This window comes from Lactuca saligna, chromosome 3 (genome assembly GCF_052625555.1).
Source record: "Lactuca saligna cultivar CGN05327 chromosome 3, ASM5262555v1, whole genome shotgun sequence".
NCBI classification, from domain to species: Eukaryota; Viridiplantae; Streptophyta; class Magnoliopsida; order Asterales; family Asteraceae; genus Lactuca; species Lactuca saligna.
Window position 1 is genome coordinate 144152356 of NC_136419.1, and position 24695 is coordinate 144177050.

Genomic DNA, 24695 nt, shown 5'->3' on the forward strand with positions numbered 1-24695 from the left:
TTATGAGAATAAATAAGAGAAAAATAGTTAACATATTCTAAAAATTATAATAAATTTCCATAAAATATTTTATCACATTTTAGCTACAGATAAAAAGTTTGAGTAGTTTTCTAAACAATTTAGTATTTATTCTCATTTTTAGCAGAATAAATACACAAAAATCATACAAATACGTTAAGTTGTTCAAAAACCATTTGTGATATGTTTCCCAGTTTTTATACATCAAATAATAACTTTACAAAAATTTTGAAAAATTATTGAATGATTTTACTATTTATTCTATATTTCTTACATTAAATACAAATAAATCCAAAAATCAGACTAAATTATATGAAAATCAGTTTTGATAATTTTCCCAGCTTATATACAGTGTGGATGAATGTTACAAAATTTGGTAATCTTATTTAGTGTTTAACAATTATTCACGAATTAATGCTTATTTAAGTGAATAAAACAAAGAAAATGTCTATACTATTTGGAAACCAACTTTTATATTTTTCTCAGCTTTTATATGTCTAATAACACTAGTAATAAAAAGTATGGGAAATTTTAGACACTTGTTTCTAGTTATCTCTATTTTTGTTAGAATAAACACACAAAAATCATAAAATTGGGTTAAACTATTCGAAAATCAATTTGAGTATTTTCCCAGTTTATATACATTGTATAAGTTTTACAAAAATATTGGGAATTTTTATTAACTGTTTATTATTTTCCATGATTTTATGATGTTTACAAGGAATTAAATGGTTGAAAAATAGTTAAATATATTTAAAAACCATGAAAAATTACAAGAGGATTCTAAATTATAGTTAGAACTGAAATGTAAAGGTTGGAAATTTATAGAACTGATTTGATTTAGTTTTGGATTTTTAGCTTGTAAAGCCCTTCCAAAAGTGCTAAAATACATTACAGACAGTAACACAAAATTAGCTTTGTCACTTGCAAATGTTAGTAAGTCAATTGGTATATGAAAATCTGAATTTTCAGAGAAGTATTTTCAACTTATATAAAACCTAACTTTGGCACAATATTGGCATAATTCTATTGTAGAAGTTAAGTATGTTAGTGTTAGATTTCGATTAGAGACTCACTAGTGTATATCCATAATGTAAGAATTGGTACTGATACAATTGGAACTTAGTTCAAGGCATCATTTGCATAACCTCAAAGCATAGTGAGCATTCACGCCCCCTATTTTTGGTTTTTAAATGTTTTGGGGTGGAAAAGCATGTCCTCAATTATTTATGTTCGTTGTATTTATTTTGACTCGTATAATCTTCATTGCTATATTTTGCATGTATATGTATGTTACTTTAATTCATGAGGACTGTATCACGGTTAAGTCTGTGGAATCATTTGACACAACTCATTAACTCTTTTGAGCCCATGGTCATTATGGATACCGCTATTAGGAGGTAGACAACTCCTCACTCACACGATTCGCTTGAGTGCATTTTTCTGTTTGCGATACACATAGTAGTCAATAAGGAAAGATTCGGTCATTAGGCTTAGGTTGTGAGCCCATGAATGGAAACTTAATGCACATACGAATCTTACATCACATTTTAGCAACGAAACTTATATACTCATTTTACCAACGAAACTTTGTTTCTCATTATAACAACAATCTTATATTACTAGAAACTTATTTACTTGTCTTAGCAACAAACTTGTTTGTTGTTTGTAGCAACGAACTTGTTTGCTCTTTGTAGCAGTGAACTTGTTTACTCATTTGAGCAACGAACTTTGTTTCTCATATTACCAACAAACTTCTATTTATGGAAACTTTATCACTCATTTTAGCAATGAACTTCTATCCATGAAAACTTATTTACTTATTTAGCAATGAACATTCGTTTATGGAAACTATTATCAATATTCTGATTTTCATGACATCAAACTATATTATGTTATAAACCTGTGAGTACTCACCAATTATTTTTTTATAGTTGATGCTCATTTTACATGCTTTTTCTGAAGAAATGAGAAAAATTCAGTAAACCTAGACTATAATAGACCAAGTGTTGAAAATACTGAAACAGAGTTTCAGAATCGTCAAGTGGTAAATTGTGCGGAAAATAAACAGTTGTGAGTCAATCGAATTAATATAATTTTTTTAATGTTCAAGATCAATGATTCAAATGTTTCTCGTATTCATGAATACTCAATTACAAGTGTTTGAATATAGAACACACTAAAACTCTCAAATGGCTCTATGAATAATAGTCTAAGCAACGATTTGTGCAAAATGAGCAGGAATGATCAGAAAAGAGCCACTTTATAATGGATCCGAAGGGGCCTATTATATAGGCTTTGGAAAAGCCCATGACATGGCTTGACCAATCAGGTGTTGACACGTCATCATGACTTAGTCATCAGTTGACACCTTTGTCATACTTAACGGAGAATGGATGGAATATTCCAATTCTGTTAGTATTCCGTTAGGGTTCCATCTAAGTTATGACTCTTCATAATTCTTGAACATTATCAACATTAAAAATATAATGAGCAACATGAGTATCATGTTGCTCAATTGTCTTTTAGATGTCATCAACTTCTAGAAGTGTTGTTGATCATGTTGAGTAGTTTCTTGAATGTTGGACTTTGTCTTGAACTTGAAGATGTACCACCACATGTTCATGATGGACCATGGACGAAATTCATGTTCCTTTGAGCATTTCGACGTGCCTTCATTGTACATGATGTGTCATATGCAACCTTGTTGAGCCATCAATGTGATCATGTTGATCTATTGACTTGAGTTGAGCCACCAAGTATTCATGTTGAGCCATGAACTCTTGTTGAGCTAAAGAGTTGTGGATGAACCAACAATGTTTCTGATGAGCCATCAATATTCCAAATGATCCATCAACATTTTGATGTTCTACATATGATCTAGATGTGCAATCTGAGATCATGATGGTCCAACTACCTTATCCATGTCAACTTCAAGTGCTCCAACATCTGATTCTTTAAACACTTTTTGAATCTTGAATATCTTTCCAGCCTAAAACATTCTGATAATGTTTGTTAGAAAATGTAAATCAATACTCAACTTATTTCAAGTGACAATCACATAAATATATTTCCAACAGTTTCCTCCTATGTGATGGTTACTAAAATAAGGATTTGTAAAAAGTGTGTAAAAGAAAAAGTATTGATTTACAAAATCAAGTGGTGAATAACAATGAAAAACTTGATCTTTTTCGACAAACGAGTGTTATGATAAAACAAAAATAAAACTTTGATATTTTGCTAAATCATATCAATGAGTGTTATGATAAAACAAAGTTGTTAAGTCTTGGCCTTAAAAGACTGTAACGTATAAAAAAATTGAAATAAAAAAAACTTTTTTTTTATCACAAATGATATTTTCAAAAATATGTTTTTTTATTTAAAGTGTGGATATCTTTTAGAGCCCAAGAAAAATAAAAAGATAAAACTTTAAACTTTGGTTACTTGGTTTAAAATTTGCTATAGAAGATATCTCAAAAAAAAAAAAAAAAAAAAAAAAAAAAAAAAATTAAGAGATAAAATATTAAAAAGATGTGTGTGAAAAGAAAAAAAAAATGTGCATGCAGAAAACATACACCCAACACATGTTTCTTTTTGTGACACTAGACCATCATAATTGAGTTATTTGCTCTGATGTTCAAGTGTCACAAAAAAAAGGCGTCACAAATGGTTTGTTGCATAAAACACGTTGTATAGGTCTCGAAGGAAAGGCTCAAAATTATCTTAAGGTTTTAATGCTTCCTGCGTGATTCTTTCTCCAAAAATCCCAGACGGCTGGATATGTGTTCGAGTTGTGATACCGAATCGAATGGAGATTCCTATAATGAGGTGATTGAGGCTCGAAAAAAAACTTTGTGATCTACATACATAGAGAAGACGTTGCATGAGAGGAAACTTGCTCATACATGAATGTGCTCTGATGAACAAGTCATGTCCCTCCCATAGAGGACCTCCGTTGGTTGTGAGCAGCTCAGACGATGGCACCGCCAAGCTGTGGGACCTCCGCCAAAGGACTCATTCCCAGATAAATACCAGATCACAACAGTTGGTTTTCCTGATGGGAATAAGGTTATGTCTGGAATCTCTAATCGAATGGTGTATATTTGGGATACCACTTCACGGCCGATACTTTATAAACTTCCATGCTACACTGGATCGGTTAACAATGTGTGTTCCACCCAACTGAACCCATCATTGGATCTTGCAGCAGTGATAAACAAATATATCTTGGGGAGATCTGAATTTTCTTTTCTTCACTTCAATGGGATCAATGAGTTTTTGTTGTGTTTCTTGCCATAGTTGATGGTGCGCAGGGCTGGTGATAAATAAATGCAGATGTGCTCGTATAACCAGAATGCGTTGATGTGGTTCACCTCCAAAAGACTGATTGACCTTGCTTCAAATACACTCAAGTGTGTGTCGAAAGAGATTGGTGCACTTGAAATTATAGGTGGCACGCCAAGTTTAATCAACAAACTCTTAGAGAGTATTCATGTGGAGATGGCACATAGATGAGTGATCAATGAGAGAGTGTGCCAGGGGGGAATCGACGATGCGCCAAGGGTTGCCAAAGTCTATGATGCGCTAGAGATTTTGTTTAAGAGGGAATATGCGCCAAGAAACATATCTAGAGTGAGAAAAGATATCAGAATTGGATCGAAGGGGTGAAGCAACTGATGAATTGGATCCAACAGAATTTGCGCTATGCCAGGTGCATCTAAGTCACGAAGATGCTAAAAAAAATCGATGTTGGCTGCAGTATGGAACTGTACATGAGAATCTCATGTTCAAGAAAAGATTGAATATGTGAATCGTGTTGGTGATTTAATCACCAGATATATTTTAGTGTAATGGATTTAACAGGTGTTTCAAGAATAGTGTTTTAGTTATAATACAAGTTAGGAGGTGTGGGAGTGCACACTTGTACTTACTGAACATTGTTAGTACCGAACGCTAATCTACTGTGTCAAGTTGGGGTTCGGAGATAAGTCCGGGAAAAGTATAACTTCGTACGATGACTAATTTGTCATTCTTTAAAGATGCAAATTCAAGGATTAATTCGTATTTTTTCAAAGTTGAAAACTGTTCTCGTTTTATCCGTTGTGTGGATAAGTCCGGGAAACGTATAACTTCATTGAAACACAGAAAACTGATAGGATGCTTTTCTTCTTCATTCTCTCTCAAAATTGATTCTGTGTTTTGTGCCTAAAATCAGAATCATTTCTTCAGGAATTATCCTATTTTGGATTTCGTGATACCCAAGGCAATTAGGGTCGAAATATCAAACAAGTAAAGTGTATCACACGATTCCTGTTTGTGATCCAGATTTCCTATAACCCAATTTCGAAATTCCCCAACAAATCGTGATTATCAAATGCGCTCATTCATATAGATGGAGCAAGAGGATGATGATGTTAATGAGGGATGGCGCAACTGGTTTCAGAATCTCTTTTAATTTCCTTGTTTGATTCTTTTCTACAGCAAAACTAACCCTACTTTAGCAAAATAATCCATCTCTAAAATAGGTATGAACCAATAATCTAGTCTTAGATGATTAAACCTTTGTTGTCCAACACGCATACTGTTTTGGGAGGCTCGATTTTCAGATGTCATTTTTTTTAATGCACTCAAATCTTGACGCTCACAAAAAAATTAAGAAGCTCATAAAATTTTTTTAAGGTGATCACAATTTTTTTTTAAAGGATCATGAAATTTTTTTCATGATGCACAAAAAAAAAATTAGAGAGCTTATGAGTGCGTTGATCGTGTTGCTTGATATGGATATGAATGCAAGGTGAGGAGTTGCTCACGAAGTGGTTGCGTGGCTCAAGAAGGATGGTGATGAGATGAGTTGATGTTGCTCCAAGACTTTGATGCTCACTAGGGTTTTGAAAAAAAAACTTGTGTCTCAAGAGAAGATTTTCGAAAATAGGGTAGGTTGTTCAGCCAAACTAGGGTTTTGTAACAACAAGCTTATGGCTCAAGAGGTGATTTTCGAAATTAAGGAGGTTGTTGAGCCAAATTAGGGTTTTGCAACAACCAACTTATGGCTTAAGAGGTGATTTTTGAAAATTGGGTTGTTGTTGAGCTAAACTTGTTGTTGTGCCAAGGCTACTTGTTGCTCACCAACTAAAGTTACCTGTTGCATACGTATTTGTTGCTCACGAAGCCTTGTTGATCCAAGCGAGTATGAGAGTAAGAATTTTTGAGAAAGTTAAAAAGAAAGAATGAGAAGTAGAAGTGAGGTATTTATAGTTGAAGGTTTCTAGGGTTTCTCAATGGGTCGAAATAGGGCTTGCATGGGCCAACTTGTGGGCCCATAAGGCTTGGATGGTATTCAAGTATAAATAAGAGAATTTCAACTTGAGTCGCGAGCATGAGAATGATGCCTTGAGAATCAAGAAAGAAAAGGTGGTGCATGCATGGATGTTATCTTTGTGACGTGCATGGTGCCTAAGGAAACATCTACTCGAAACATACATGACATACTTGACATGTGCATGCCCTACTTGAGATGTGCATGGTCTACATGAAACGTGCATAGCTCACTTGAAAAGTGCATGACATACTTATTATGCTTTATGTGGACTACATGGGCGTGATGCAACAAGTGGCTGAAGATGCTTCAAGTTGTTGATCATGTGCCAATGTTCTTGAGCATGTTTTAATGCTCTTGAACATGCTTCAATGTTCTTGAACATGCTCCAAGTGAATGAAGAAGCTCCAAGCTAGTCCAAGTGATCAAGACCCTTCAAATTGGTGAAAATGCTCCAAGGTACTTCCAGTTGATCGAGATGATGAAGGTGTTCCAAGATGCCTTAATATGATCAAGATGGTGAATATGGTCCAACGTGTGTAACAATCCATTTATTTAAATAAATTAATAAATGTAAGTCTCAGACTAATTGGTGAAGAATTTTGATAGTGGAGGGCTATATGGTAAGTTTTGGGCCAAAAATGAAAGGAAATTCTGGAGTTAGGGGCTAAAAGGTAAGATTTTGATTTAAATTGAAAAGAAATATAGTGGGGAGACTCACTAAGCTTTGGGCTTACAGTTTTTAGTTTTGGTTCCAGGTACTCAGTTTTCAAAAGATGAGCTCGGGAAGATTGCAGTGCACACACCATTTGTTCAGCATGGGATGTTTATACTCTGATATACTTGACAGTTGTTACAATATTTTGAGATAAATTGCTTATGATTTTTATATGAGGGTTATTTACTATGGTTATTATTATTAAATTAAACAGAATTTTCTGACACTGTTTTTGGGATGTTTCAACGTGTATCAAGATGATCAAGATGAATGAAGATGCTTCATTCATCTGTCCAATTGGTCCAAAGATGAGTAAATGATCCAAGATGGTCCAAGTTGTATGTTGTTGCTATAAATTTGGTCCATGTACCTGAAGTTGTTCCATGTTGGTCCAATAGCACAAAGTTACTTCAAGATCATTCATTAAGGCTTTTGATTTTAACCATCTTCACAATATACAAGAATGCTCCATAAACCAAGACAAACACATATGGTTTTCTTAAAGAGGACGATCCATTGTCATAAGATGTTCCACTTGGCTAAGGATCTTCCATGATCAAGTAAGTGATATTCTCTATCTAACTTAGCTGTTTTACCTAGATTCTAAGCCATGAGTTAAACATAAAGTATAAAAGTGCAAACACTGAATAATCTACTTTGAAAGTGATGTGTGTGCATATAGATAGAGAATCTGAGAAGGGAATAGTACAATACAGTGAAGTGTGTGCATGCGGAAACAAGAACTTTAAGGAAACACTTATTGACTGATTTAGAGACATTGAGGATTATCTTGTTGTTACTTACAAATTTATCAAGCAAATAAATTATGTGTATGATTCTTCACTTCACGTTGTAAAGAGTTCCCTTGTGGATTATTATTTTTTGAATTCCTTAACATCATGCAAAATAACTTAATTGTACTCACCAATTATGTCTCACCGCACTGCGTATATTTGTGTCTAAGGCCTACTTACTTCCCAAGCCCTAAATACTTACAATACTCATAAAACGTTCAACCATTTATTTTGAAGAACATTCATATTTGGCATTCCAACTACCCATACCTTTTCATTTACTCCTTTTGCTTCAAAAGGTATCACCAACACGACTTTAAAACAAAAAAAATAATATATATAATAGTTGACCTAAGAATATAACTAGAGATTTTTTTTTATTTTTTTTGTATTTTTTTAGATTTTTTATATTTTTTTAAAATCTTTTCATATAACTCTAACTTTGATAAAGTACACAAGAAAATAATTCTTATCTTTACTTCTATTTGTACTTTAGTTCGTGACTTTATAAGAAATTCATTGGAGTGCTCAAAATCTGTTAGGTCACTAATGGAGTCGATGACTTTCTATGAAAACCCATGTAGCGGACTTCTTCCCGGTTCGATCTGCATTAATGTACTGCAGGTGGACAAATTTTCAATATCCCGTGGGGTTTACTGGTCGAGTTCTCATAGGTCTCAGATTGACTCCACTCCTAACCTATAACTTATTGAATATATAACTAGACTCAAAGTGAAGAAATTAAATATATATACTTGGAACTTAACTTGCTCTGTTTTAATTAATATGCTTTTTATCGGGTATAGATATTCACAAAGCAAAACTTTTTATGTCCCTCAAACTACACAAGTTCGTGTTTTTTTCTCATTAGTTCACTATGACAGGCAAGCCACAAATATACTATAACAAATTGGCTTAACTAAACCATAGATTTCACCTCAAATTATCCCACATAACATTGGTACTTGATGTATGTTATAACTCTAAGTAGAGTATAACCATGAAGCTTGTTAATGGTCACCGAAGTACCAATATTAGTTGTGTACTGAAGCAAACTAAAGAACCACAAAATAAAGTATTTTGAAAAATCATTAAAGTGTGGAGCAACTAACCTTCTTCATTTGCATAGTTGATGACAACTTGCATTTTCCTAAAAAAAATAAAGATAAAATCTTTTTGGTATTTTCTTTTGTTTAAAGTAAAGACAAAATACAAAAAATTAAAAATTTTTGTCGTTTTCTCTTATGTAAATAAAAATGTAAAATATTTTTGAGGTTTTTTTGTGGAAAAGTAAAGCAAAAATACAATGAATTAGAAATAAAATATTTTTGGAGTTTTTTGAAAAAAAATGAGAAAGAAAAAAAATTCAAATGCCTAGAGAATTTGGATTATGCATGCCAAGTCGTCCTAGAAAGTGTAAGAACTTGGATTCATCCAAAGCTTTCTTGAACAAATCTGCAGTCTCTTCTTCTGTAGGAACAAAATAAAGCTCAATATGACCTTTTTGAATATTATCTTTAAGGAAGTGATACCTGATATCAATGTGCTCGGTCATTGAGTAGTTGACTAGTTTGTGAGAGATTGCAATTGCACTCTTACAGTCACAATAGATTGGGATATGTTGCATTTTGAATCCATAATCTCTCAATTGTGTTTGCATCCAATGCACTTGAGAATAGATGGCGGCAACTACATACTCAGCTTCAGCAATAGAGGTTGAAACACATGTTTGCTTCTTTGAGGTCCAACTGGCCAATCTGCCTCTTAAAAATTGACAACTACCATAAGTGCTCTTCCTGTTGAGCTTGATCCTCCATAATCTGAGTCAGTAAAGGCTTGGAGATAGAAGTTGCCTTTAGCAGGATATAATAACCTAGAGAAGCAGTTCCTTTCAAATATTTGAAATTTTTTTTACTGCTATGACATGTGATTCCTTGGGATTGGCTTGAAAGCGTGCACACATACTTGTTAAAAACATGATGTCTGGTCGACTAGTTGTAAGATACAGTAATGAGCTAATCATTCCTCTGTAGTGCTTCTGATCTACAGATTTTCCATCAAGGTCTGAATCAAGCTTCTAGGAAGTAGACATTAGTGTCTTTACAGTTTATGCGTTCTCCTTGGAGTATCTCTTAAATAGATTTTTGATGTACTTCTCTTGACCAATGAAGATTACCTTAGGAGATTGACGAACTTGTAGACCTAGGAAGTAGTTGAGCTAACACATTATACTCATTCTAAATTTTCTTTTCATCAACTCAACAAAATCATCACTAAGGTCCTCGCTGGTTGAACCGACTATGATGACGTCAACGTAGATTTGCATGACGATCAGATGGTTGTTGTGGATTTTCCTAAAGAGAGTGTGATCAATAGAACCTATTTGAAACTTGGAATCTTCTAAGAACTTGGACAATGTTCCATACCATGCTCTTTGGGCTTGCTTCAATCCATAGACATCCGTTTGAAGCTTATAGCAATGGTTGGGGAACTTTGGATCTTCAAATCCAACAGGTTGTTGAACATAGACATCCCTATGGATTTCTTCATTCAAGAATGCACACTGCACGTCCATTTGGTAGACCTTAAAATTCTTGTGTGCAGCAAAAATCCAAGAAAACCCTAATGGCTTCTATCCTTGCAACAGATGCAAAGGTTTCATCGTAGTCTATGCCTTCTTGTTGTGAGTAGCCTTTGACAACCAGTCTGGATTTGTTCCTGATGATGACTCCATCTTCATCACTTTTGTTCCTATAGATCCATCTTGAACAAACAACTGATACTACTTCTGGTGTTGGCACTAAGTCCCACACGTTGTTGCGTTCAAATTCACCTAACTCTTCTTGCATTGCTTTTACCCAATCTGCATCTTGTAGAGCCTCTTTGATTCCTTTAGGCTCTATCATGGATAAAAATCTTGCATATAAACATTCATTGTTGGTTGCTGAACGAGTCACTACTCCAGAATCTAGATCGCCTATGATTTGATTGACTGGATGATCCTATGTCCATTTTGTGAGGCGAGCTTCCTTATAGATTTGAGGAGTGCAAACTACCTTTTATTGTTCTCTTAGATGAGAAGGGTAGTCAGAAGTGAATGTTCCTTAAAAAAGATCGTCTTGGAAAAGTCCCAAACTACCTGAAACAGGTGGTTCCCCCTCAACTGTTGCATGCTTGAATTCAACAGATGGAATGGATGTGAAGGAACTTGAAGGAATGGAACTAGTCGAGTGGGGTTCCCCCTGAAACCATGGACTGGATGGTTAGGTGGATTGTAAAGTACCTTTAAGAATGGAACCATGAAAAGGTGGTTCCCCCTCAAAGATGTAGTGACTGGTGTTATGACTGATCCAGATTAATGATGGGAAACTAGAGTAGAAGGTTCAGAAGATGCTCAAGGACTTTAGGGATAGAGTTATTCGAAGATGGTTCCCCCTCAACCGAAGCTTTAGTGGAACTTGATAGTTTTGATGGTTGATGAGGTTGAGAGACATCAGGAGAACGTGTTTTTGTGAGTTTTTCTGATTCTAGGGCAGAAGGTTAAGTTGGAAAGAGGAGATCAAAATCTACTTCAATAGCATGGACTGGAGCAGAAGCATTAGCAGGTGATGGTTGGTTCATTTTATCAAATGGTACTACCATTTGAGGACCAAACTGGTTTGGATCTAGAACCCTTACATAACATTCATCAAAAGTGACATCACTACTTTCCTCTTTTGTTCCGAAATCTATAGGCTGCAGCATGAAGGCAATATCCAAGAAAGATGCCTTCATCAGCCTTGGGTGCAAATTTCCCTAGTTGATCCCTATTGTTCTTGATGTAGCAACGACATCCAAAGATGTGAAAGAATTTGATGTTGGGCTTCCTCTTGTTGTTGTTTAGGGATGTATTTTCAGTGAAATAGGCGGCTGTTGTGGCTTCAGCCCAGATGTATTGTGGTAGGTTTGTGACGATCAACATAGATCGAGCAACTTCACACAGTTTCCGGTTCTTCCTTTCAACTACACCATTTTATTGTGGAGTGTGTAATGCCCGTAGATCCGGGCTAGTCAATTTAGAGATAATAGGGGTCGAAAACGACTTTTCGACAAAAGATTATTTAGAATAAATAATCTCAACCAAGTTTTAGAATATGTATCAAGGGTTCCGTAGAAATAAAAACCGCCAAAATCCGAGTTATAACGAAGAAGTTATGGTCCGTCGAAGTTTTATAGCAAAACCGACACGACATCGGGAAGCATAAAAAGTGAATTTATGATAAAATACTTTTTAGCATTAGTAGTCTAAAACAAAGTCGTAGAGTATGTTCAAACGAGAAAATCCATAAAAAGAACGCCCAAATCTGACTTCGTATGAGGAAGTTATGATTTTTCAAAGTTTCGGCTTAGTAGTGTACAACCCGAAACTCGAATTTTAGTTCGAGCGGTTTTTGGCTTACGTGCACTAAATGAGAGTTGAAGATCTCATTAATAGGAACTCAACGGTAAAAAGACAGATGAAGACGGAGTCCGTATGAAGGAGTTACAAATTTTTCGCGGTCATTTAACAATTTAAACTCCTCCAATTGTTAAATTTAAGATCGGTCGAGAATTAGCTGACAGAGTCTAAATGAAAGTTGTAGAGCTTGTTTTTACCTACTCGTGTAAAAAAAAGAATGTCGAAAATGGAGCTTGTATTTGAAAGTTGCATGGTTTAGAAGTCAGCAGGGTGTTGTTGCAAAAGGGGTGACGTGGCTGAATATGGGCCAAGGCTTTCTCCCCAAGAAAAGCCGTGAGGTGATGACACGTGGCACCAACTCGGCAAGTCTGTGAATTGACTCGGCGAGTCCATCAGTATTTCACCCTCTAAATAGAGGTGTCGGGTTCCCTCATTTCCTCACCCCTCAACCCTCTTCTTTCTCTCTCTAAACTCTTTCTCGAAGCCTCCCTAACCCCCAAAGCCTAGGGTAACTCCCTAGCACAAGGAGGAAGCCCCGGAGAGCCCAATGGCTCTGAGAAAAGAGCCTTTCGGCTCAATAATGCTGCTCCAGTGAAGCTCGATTTTGCGAAAAACTTGTTGTAAGTGAGATACACCTACGCTATTTTTAATATAGCTTCTAATTAATTATAGTTACATTATTAGGATCTTAAAATAATTATTTGGGCTATTATTATGAGTTATATAGTGTTGTTTAATGCTTATATAATAATAATAATAACAGCTAGACTAATAAATTAGTCTCGGTAAATACTGAACTAAACCCTAGTGGTATTGATACTAGGTTTTGTCAAGGGAAAATTGTTTTGAGATAACGAAGTGCTATCCGAGTACCGAGTCACCACCTAATCAAGTGAGTGCATAGTCCCTTTCATGAACATGATTTTAATACAAGTTTTGATTGAATTATTAATTATATGTTTATGTGCGAGTTAATTGATGTTGCCTGAAATACGTGTTAAAAAAACATACCTAATTATATACGATGATTTAGGATAAAGGGTAGACCTAAATTAATTATGAGGAATATTGGGTAGTATTTTCTTACGATTACAAGTGAGTTATACTCAGAGAATAGAACTTTAGTACATATCATTTATCCGGGAGCATGGATTAGGCACAGTCATTGTCCTAAGTCTGAGAGTATGGATTGGTCATAGTCAACTGTCATCAATTCGGGGGTATGGATTAAGACACAGTCAGTTGTCCTTAGTCCGGGAGTATGGATTAAGACATAGTCATTTGTCCCTAGTCCGAGAGTATGTATTAGGCATAGTCATTCGTCATTAATCCGAGAGTATGGATTAGTCATTCATCCCTAGCCCGAGAGTATGGATTAGGCATAACAATTTGTCATTAATCTGAGAGTATGGATTAGGTAAAGCCGTTCATTTCTAATCCGGGGGTATGGATTAGGTAAAACGGTTAAACTTAGGTTTGAGAGTATGGATAGTCTCGTTGTGAGGATCGACGGGGTGGGATAAGAGTTGCTTATACATATATGGTGAAATTGTATATTTTGTGAGTTCTAAATTATATATATGATATAACATTGTGGGATTGAAATCCCTATGTACTCACCAGGTTTCCCAACCTGACTCACTCAGTTTATTTGTATCACAGGTGTCGATACGAGGCTACTTTACACTAAGAGATTTAAAACAGATGTAGATCACTATGTAAATAAATGTAAGTTCTGTTTATGCTTATGTTTCTGTATTGACGATGACATCCCAAATGTTTTAAAATGAATAAAAATACTTTTCTTTGGAAATTCTTTGATAACGTATTTATCATGTTTTACTCGGAACAAATTCCGAAACATTTTTATTAAAAGAGGCACTACTAGAAAAATAGCCTTTTACGATGCTCATTGCACGTCATAAAAGAATCAGACGACGTGCAAATGCGCGTCAATAAAGACCATGTCATAAAGAGAGACGACGCGCTTTTGTGCGTCGTCTATAGACGACGCGCATTTACGACGCTCATATACGACACGCAATTACAATGCACGTTCACGACACGCAATGCGTATCAAGGAAGGCCCTGTCATAAAGGAAGACAACACGCATTCGCGTTTCATAACCTTACGACGCGCGTGTTAATGACACGCAATGCGTATCAAGAAAGCCCCTATCAAGAAAGGTCATGTCATAAATGAAGATGACACACATTTTTTCATATCATAATTTTAAATGTTAAAAAAAATATTATTTATAGATTTACCAATTTTCAAATTAAATAACACATTTAAAAGTCTCATAATGCAAAATAAAATACTTATATAATAAAACAATCCATTCATTGAAATAATTGTACTAATATTCAAAATAAATCACATTTAATTGTTATTTTATTAACATGAGTGAAACTAGAAAAACATATCTTCCTAATCCAAATAACAACATACATAAAACACAAAATATTTTCGGAAACGAGAACGTAGAGAGACTTCTTCCATACAATTATCCATTTGACTGCAACACCACCTCGTTTTTTCTCTGAGTTGAATGGGGATGCATAAATAACTTAACACTCTAACCTCACGACATCAAAATTCATTCCAAGCTACAATAATTATAGAAATGATGAGCATCACCTAAAAATAATATCAAGGATACAAAACAAGATTCTATCCCCAACATATGAACCAAGAACTAACTAACCTTAACCCCCTCCCCCCCACCCACATTAAAGTATGGCCTTCTCTGTTGGAGATCCAGAAACCTCAACATCTCTGCCTCCCTATTAATTAAGCACCAAACCAATATTGACAATGAATTTTCTTTTTTCATAATTGACTAAAGATCACTAACACCAAGAAAAAAAAAGGTATAGTAGAGGATTGGTGCTCTTGTAAGGTACATATTAAAAATACCTACCTTAGGGGAAAATACACTGCCAGTTGTATTATGAGCTACCAAGAAAAGAAAAATATCCCATCAAATTCAAAGTCAAGGTTCCAGTTGTATCACGACAAATTGTAGTTGCAGAACCCATCATTTCACAGGCAGATAGCCTAATCTGCACATACAAAACTACGAAAAACATAAAACAAAATACATACAACTATACAAGTCAATGAGAACAAACTATCAATATACCAATGCTTTGTCAGACATCATTTTTCTCATTGAGTATGGAAGCCTGTAATTATATATAATTAACATTTTAGTCATCCAAAACTCAGATTAAAGAAATGGTTTATAGAAAATGGACAACTTATGTTGAAGTGACAACTAATGGAAGCCCTTCTGGCATTGCAACATAAACAATAGCTACCTATAGACACCTCAAGAATTACAAAGTTGAAAATGAAACTAAATTAAAATATATATGCAGAAGATACATATTGCAACAGTGAAAATTTTGATTACTCCATCCATAGCATCCTTGACACTAGTTTTACCAGTAATAAACTCTACTTTTCCTTCATCATCCTCTGTGTATCCAGTGAAAAACCTAGCAAGTAGAAAAGGCAATTATACCCATGCAACTTTGAATTATCTGATGAGAATGATGACAAGAACGGATACGGCTACCAGAAGCCCAATCTTACCAATAAACATTGTCACTCCACTCAAACGCACCTACCAAAACACATAGTCAATACATCTATGAATTAAATCCTAAAGTTTTTGTATAAGATATTGTAAACAACTTGATGACAGTTTTAAGACTTGTTGTGTATTTTTTGAATTTTATAAGGTTAGAGCATGTTTAGAGAACTAACTTGTAATGGTGTTTCCTCATCATTATCATTATTTGAGATGCTAGCCATAAGCAATCCCCATTTTGTATTCATTCCAAAACTAGTGACCTAAATGTGGTTACATAAGTGGAAAATTGCCAGCAATGGGATGAAGGAGAATGATAACAATTTAGGTCCACATAAAAATGTCATTGATGAAAATCTTTATTCTATAAGTTGACCAAGAAATGGGAAGAGGATAAAGTTAAGGAATTTATGAGCATCACAAGATCGAACAGATTGTCACTTATCTCTTGACAAGAACTGCAAGGATCTACTCCTTTAGAAGATGGTAATTCTGATAAAGCCCTGATGAAAAAGTCATTGGTTATGAACTAGCATTGGGTGTCCAAATATATGAGTTGTGATTTGTGATATAACCACCACAAAAATACCTTGTGGTGTTGGTGTTGGTGGTGGCAACAATGGTGGTGGTGGTGGAGGAGGTAGGGGAGGTGGGGGTGGTGGGGCGGTGGTGGTGGCAGTGGTGATGGAAAAAGAAATATCACACATGGTTAGAACCTAGAAAACATCTTCCAAAATCAAAAGCTATTTTTTTGTCTTTTGGAAAAAGAAGTCAAAAAGACTTTTTTATGTATTTTTGCATGGGATTAGAATGATTAAGTCTTACCATCATAGTACTACAACCATCAGCCACTTTGCACCCAACCATTAAATCAACCTGTTCCATCATTTTTTTTAAAAGTTACATTATCTACACTTGAAAACTAGAGAATCGAAATAAAACACAATGTAATCAAGAGAAATTTATGAAAACTTATAGTGTGACTCTAGCCAGTCATACTTGATTCATCAATAGAAAGAGAGTAACCATAAATGAAAATCCCATCAGCTGGAACCTGGTTTATGAATGAAATGTAAACAAGGGCAAAAACGGAAATCACAAGAAATGAGAAACATATTACCTGGTCGCCTATCATAAGATGTATGACATAACCGACAACAATATCAAATATTGAAATCATCATCCTCCTTCCACCTCTTACAACCTTGCTGTATCATATCTTTATTTATCAAAAAAGAAAAATATGATTGTATGAAAAGATCAATACATTGATTAAAAACCCACCTGACACAGTATGTTCTGCTTCTCCTCATTCAAGTTTTGAAATTTAAGTGAAGTTTTATACCCATGCATGGCTAGAGAACACGAAATAGCAATGACATGTTAAATGAGATCAAACTATGTGAGATAATCTTTTTGTTTATCTTATTCATGATTGGTTTACAAGTCAAAAAATAGAAATAAAGTATCTTTAACAACCATGACAATTATAACACCCAAAGCTATGCTTCCCTTATCATACCATCCTTTGATCCCATGGAGTAGATAACATAAAAATGTCATATTTCTATAAAAGAAACAAATTAAATAACAAAACATATAAATATTAGACTTAAAGATGTTCACTAACCTTTGTTATTATACCTAGTGCCAAAAGAGCAGCAACAACTACCATAAAGATGATTAATATGGTGTCTCCACAACCATCATACAGAAACCTCTATCAAATGCATATTACACAACGATTTTAATTTAGATTAAATTATATTCAAATAATGAGTATTATTGATTCAATTTTCTTTAGAGAGAAAAATATATACAGATAAATTATCAACAATATGTGGGAACAAAACTTAAAAGGAAAAACCATGTAAATGGGAAAGAGAAGAGGAAGGTGTTGTTGATTCACTTTTTCCAATTGCTAATGTTTAGTATTATTTAAAACGTAAAAGGCAAATGATGGATCATAGAGAATCATACATCCGTTTTACTAAAATTAGGAAGAATAGGGGCAATAGAAAGTGCTGCTTTTCCTTTAAAAATTGCATAGTCTGGAAATATACTAAACATTAACTTATATACCATTTTACCCTTACTTACCTATCTAATTGTTGTTCTTCTAACTAAACTTGGATTTGAATCATCTTCATCTTTAGCAGCACTATACCTACAAACCAGGAACATATTTTGATTCAGACCTGATTGCACAAATCATAAAGAAGAAATGAAGGAGGGGGCAGGGCAGGGTGTTTACTCAGTAGGAACCAGTTCCGTCTATGGGTTTCTCAGATTTCAGACCTGATTGCACAAACCCTATGCATCACGTCTATGGATTTCTCAGGTTTCAGACCTGATTCTTGCTGCTGCTGATGATGATGATGATTTTTTTTTGTCATATTTGGTCCTTATTTCATGGTTCTATATGGATTTCGGTTCCTCAAACCTAGAAACAAGGACCACAGTTAGAAAGATACAAGGACCAAAATTGACACATTCATGGACATAAGGACCAAAAGTGTATTTTTTTTAATTTGGACTAAACATTTGTTAAAATCAGAAAGCGTAGGGACCATTTTTGTAATTTACTCTAATTGTTATAACCCTTGATTAAAAAATAGGAGAAATTTCGAAATTTAATACCTATGGTATCCAGTTTTTTTGTTTTGTTTTGGTACAAGGGAAAAATTGTCATTTCAAAAAAACTAACAGCTCAGTAGTTAGATTCACGATCTAGGCACTAAAACTGTCACACCCCAAAACCAAGAACGGCGGAAACGTTCTGGAGGTGGAGGACGTCATGTACAGTATCACAACAATGAAATGTAGTAAACAAGCAACAACATCATCCATTGCATTAATAATAAAATTTTAATACAAGTGTTCTGTCAAATTATAATAGACACTAAAGTATAAACAAAATGAAAGATGAGTCTTGAACGAGCTCCATCTTCTCTAAACCTTGCATCGGTACTTTTCTATTGTTGACATGAGGATACAAGTTATTTTGAAAGAGAGTATCAGCTTTAAGGTTGGTGAGATCATAAGTATGAATGTGTCTTAATTTGTATGTAAGTATTTCTTTGACATGTAATGAAAGATTGGAAAATGTTTTGATAGAAAGTTCGTGTAAGTATGAGAATATTCGTAAAACAACTGTAAACGTTTGAAAAACCCTAGAAATCCCTATGATTTCCTACTATTATAAAAGGGAGTCTTCTACCAAGATCTAACTATTTTGTCTGTTCGTTTCTTGTAAAAGTGTGTAATTTTCCCCAGTATAACTATCATTAAGAAAATATAGTTTGTACAATAATGTTTAAGTGAAATGATCACTAACTATATGTCAAAGGTAAATTAATGTAGTATTGTAGTGTTGTATTATAGGAACTACTGCTGTACTAACTACCTTAAACCGGATTTATATTAAGGTATTATGTGATTAATTGTACCATACTATCGACTAGGTAACACGACGATGTAGGTCATAAAAAAGGTATGACGTTTGGCACCCGCAGACCTGTAGGTCCGGTTGTAGCTAGCAGCAAGGTGTAAGATAGTCAATCCAGTATAGATCTATACGTAAACTCACGCTCTTCCTCCAAGACACTCTGGCTACAACTCGGGCCATGACATTGAAGGAATGCTCCGATACAGTGGATCACAATTATGTTAATGTATTTGTGTGTATGGAATGTATTATTACTCGTTCTCATATCGTTGTATATATTCTCTTTCTAGTATAGTTGTATATGTTCTCTTTCTAGTATAGTTGTATATGTAAATGTAATCATGTAAACATATCTATGTAATAGTATAGTAATGTACTGTAATGTTCTACATGTGCTAACTGTAATGTGTGTTCTCTCTCTATCTAACATGTATAGTAATATACTGTGTGTACTAGCTGTAATGTATGTTCTCTATATCTAGCAAATATTGACTCATGAATGAACTGACTCATTGTATTATATCGCGTTCTAGTAATAGTTCTACTATCTTCCTAAGCTACCCATATGGTAGCTTAGTAGTAATTTAACTGGTTCGTATGAACATGGATGTATACCCTTGCTACCCAAGGGCATTGGATGGACTAGAAGGACCATTATTGTTGGATATAGTGTCTAAGTCCATAACTTTATTTGGTATGAACTTGACCCGACCCGGCATGGTCCATTTGGGTTGCATGGCATTGCAATACTTGGATAGACTAAATGAGAGAATAAGGCACTTATGATTATTAATATATTATAAGTTCTAATATATTAATAATAGTATTATTTAATTAGTATTTGATCAAGTATTAATCTAGAATTAATTTGGTGATCAAAGTGAGACTAATTAAATATATAGGGTTGATTATGACAATCATCAATTCTTTTATGGTGGATTAATGATCCATGGTTTATGGGTTTGGTTATAACCATATGGAGCTCCATGGATAGTCCATGGGAGTTACAAACCCATGGGTCATGAGAAATGAAGAGTCATGACAATTAGGGTTTACATTTGTAACTCCTAATTATGACACACTATAAAAGAAACCCTATAGCATGCAAAATTGGCACTAGAGTATTCTTGTGAGGGCATAGCTGATTTTGGAGTGTAGAAATATTCTCTCTAGTTATTCCAAGGTTGTAGTGTTGTGTGAAGCATTTGAGGCACAACATTTGGGGTGCTAGGCTCACAAAGTCTTGAAGGAATCCAAGCGACAACAAGGTATGTATTTCTACTAGTTCTTTATGTTTTATGTAATCTCCATGCCATGCTAGTTAGGAAATAACCTTGAAAAAGAAATTTGCATGTATATAGAGAAAACATAGATTCAAGGTTATTAGGGTTGCATGTACACTTAGGAAGTGTTAGAATGCTCAAAACCCAACAGTGGTATCAGAGCCTAGGATTGTTTTTTGTATACTTGATGCAAAACAGCTTAAAAAACGAAAAATCTGCTCACTGACGACTGGACTCGCCGAGTTCATGGGGAGGACTCGCCGAGTCCATGAACAAATTCATCCTACTCGACCATTATCCCAATCTGTTTTGGACTTGTAAAATCTGTTTTTCAAAACGATAATGATTATGTTAACCCATTTTACATGACTTTTATTAATTTTCAAGTATTGTATATGTTTATATGATTTCTTGAAAATTGCTTGGCATGAATTTGTGTTCTTATGAGTTTTTAGAAGATCATAGGAATTATGTGTAACCTCCATGTATGTTTAATTCATGATCTTAATGGCAATAATGGTGTCCATAACTTGTCCTCAAGTTATGGATAACCAAAGGTCACTTATTTAATTTGTGTTTAAAGAACTAAAGAGGTTTCATAAAATGAAGAGTCTTCATTCTTATGAACCATTAAAACTCATAAGTTACAAATTGAAGAGACTTAGAATAGTTTCAATTCTTGCCCTCAAGTTTTGGAATTTGTAAAGTCTTACACTTTAATTCCAAATTATTTTTTTTAAAAGTTAAAAAAAAATTCAAACTTTATGGACTTCATTAAATTAATTAAAGTGTTTAATTAAAAGAGTTAATAATTCCATAAAGACATGGTTTAAGTTTAATTAAATTAAGAGTATAGTTTAATTAATAGATTAAACCACCAAGTATTTTAAATGTTTAAAATACACCCTTATACTATTATTATAATTTTATTATATAGATATGTATAAGAATATGTCGTTCTTACCGTTAGTAGGCCTCATTCACGAAGCCGGTCTATAAGGGGGGTATAAGGTTGTTGCCTATAAAATAGTGACTTAATGGGTGTCCACTCTCACCCACCGATTCCTTGATCGGTGGAGGGTCGTTAGCCGAACGGGTAGGATACGACTTTAAATACTCATTAAAAGTATAATGAATTATAAAGTAACTATACATTATAAATTCCCAATCTTAGTTACTTTAGGAAAATGTGAAATTGGTGCTAGCCCATAAAATTACACTTTGTACCTTACCAAGTCGTTAGTGGAGCGTGTGTGGTTAACCGGCACTCTAACATGGACTAGTAAGAGTGGCAAAGGGTAACTTGACTTTATTATAGATCGGTGGAGCGTGTGTGGTTAACCGGCACATCGATTAGGTAATATTGTTGAGGGTACCAAGTCAATTTGTATGGTTATTCACACCTTGTTTGTGATCCTCGGCATCCCAGTCACAAACTTGAGAGGGCACAATCGAGATTCAAACATGCCATTGAAAGTTCAATGTATCTCAAAATATCTAGGAGTTTCAAATCCAATTAAAACTTAATTATATTTCGTTTTTTCATGGTGGAAATTGGTAAATCGTCATTTACCTACCTTTAACTATTTTATAATTTGGATTACGGCATCCCTCTTCCAGTTATAAATAGGTTATTGGGTCCTAGCCTTAATATTTCATATTGGGTGTTATATTAAGGACTTTAAATCAACTAACTTGAATTTCTCCCATTATAGATGTCTAGTTTAGATAGCTATGGTCTTCCCAAATCTTAGGAAGAAGCTTCCTAATGAAGATGATATCCCGAATGGCAACCAAGGTGAAAGATCAATCCCTTTGTTGTGTATTAGTGGGACTAGAAATCATACTTCACTTCCTCCACCTCCTCTAATAAATCTCCCTATCCCACAAGTTTCAAGACCTAATAAGTTCTAAGTCACTCAATCCCTATTGGCAAACAAAGTGTATATGTGCTTAGGTCTTGGAGATTAAGTCACATATTGACAAGTCGGAAGAGTCGGGTGTCGAAGTCTCAAGGTAGCTGGCTATTGACTTGGTCACTCCCTGATGACAGATCATGACATGACCCGTAATGATCTTACCTATTTGCTTGATGATGCTGAATCAGCAATGATTTGGAGCATTGGTAAAGAAAAATTTGATTGGAAGATCAACTTCCCAAACTTCCATGGATATTGACAATAGTAACACTGGAAGTCCAGAAAATCTTTCTATTACCAATTGAAAGGGATTGGCCATAGTCAACTCGGTTGACCAAATGGTAAAGAGAAAGGCTAATTCTGTGATAGTCTCGTATACCGTTTCCAAAGAGTCCATATGTTTTTTTGCCAAAGGAAGGGCATTGGTTGCGAACCTGCCAAATTTACCTAAAAGTCCATAAGGATAGTAAAGTCAAATGTTTGACTCTGCTTTAGGTAAAGTCCATTATCTAACTCTATTAAGTTTCTATTCTGAGATTCTTATTGCATGATGTGACTGGGTCACATATTGATGTTTAAGAATCAAAGAAGAGTGAAGAAACTTAAAGAAAGTATATGTTGATTCTGATCGTGAAGATGGATTTCGATCGCATGGTTCGGTGATCAGAATTTTGAGTTGTTACTTAAGAGTTATGATATATTGCTTAGGAATAGATAACAACAAGTTTTTCATATGGATTGTAAGGATAAGTTTTCCGCAAAGTTTTAAAATAAAAGAAAATGGTTTTGATTTTATTTACTTTAAGTATCCTTACAATGGCATTTGTGAAAAAGGTTGTTGCTTATATGTTTCCATTGATAAGCAATATGGGTAAATGGATTTGATTCTTTCATTAGTGGTAGTGTCATAATTTACCAAATAAGGAAAGATTCTCATCACCCAAGTTTCATTTGGATAGAAACTTGGAATCATGCAAGTTGTATTGTGTGATGAATGAGAAATTTCATCTTTGGTAAATTAAGACTAATTCCTTGTTCACATTCGCATGTGATTCAAGCGAAGGACTAACGGATCGGGTACATTAAGTTGTGCACTAGTTAGGTCCACCACAAAGGTAGATAAGATTATTCATTATGATTTACTAAAGTTTAGTAAATATGGTTATGCTTACGAGTTTAAGTGTAATTCTGAAACATTGGAAAAGTTTCAATGTATGGCAGAATGAATAAGAAGAATCAAATAAGGCAGAAAGATAAAAGTTTCTTCAATCTGAAGAAATGGGAGAGTACTTGTGTATTTTGTTTTATGGTTATCTTAGTGATTATGAAACCAGATCACAACTGATCCTCTAAGGACACCTTAGTTCATTTGTTTGGCTAAGGAGAGGAATCATGAGTTGTTGAAATGGTTAAATCAAAAGATAAATCATACATCAAATCTTAGAGTCATACTCCAAGATTGAGCCATTGAGTGACATAATCTTTAGAAAGTTTATAACACTTATCAAATGTAGAGTAAGATGTGTCATACTCTTGTACATTTGAGATTGGTTAGTTGTGATGTTTTGGATAAAACAAAGACCAACTAAGTCCAATTATGGGAAGTGTTTAACTTGATAAGAATCCGCACTAGATCTTGAATATTTTTATTGTCAAGGAATGGTTCTTGACAAAGATAAGTCTTATATGTCAAGAGGACAGTGGGAGTCTAAAAGATTCTGAAATAGTTTTAAGAACTAATCAAGAGTTTTGTTAATCACTAGCCCACGACTTGAGGTTTGTAACCTATCGTGTTGACATATTCTGTGCTCATCCCAGTTAAGGTTGGCTTTGCATTGGAGTTCTGAGAGTTCTCGTCTGTTTGCATAACAACCTGGAAGCAATGGTAGGCCCTTGTGCTGCCGGGTGGCAAGAAATTAAGATTGCACAAGTTCAGTCCATATGAATTTGGAAGTGTCACTAACCTAGTCCTGTGATTATGGTTTTGACAAAATTCACATGGAAAAGAACACATACACCATAAAATCTAAGTGTCATAAGGTTTCTCTTCGATTCATGAAAATGATGGTAAGGAAACGCTTCCACTAAGAAGATTTTAAGTAGATAGCGGTTGTGATATTTGCATTCTCATATAGTTAGTGGAGCGTGTGTGGTTAACCGGC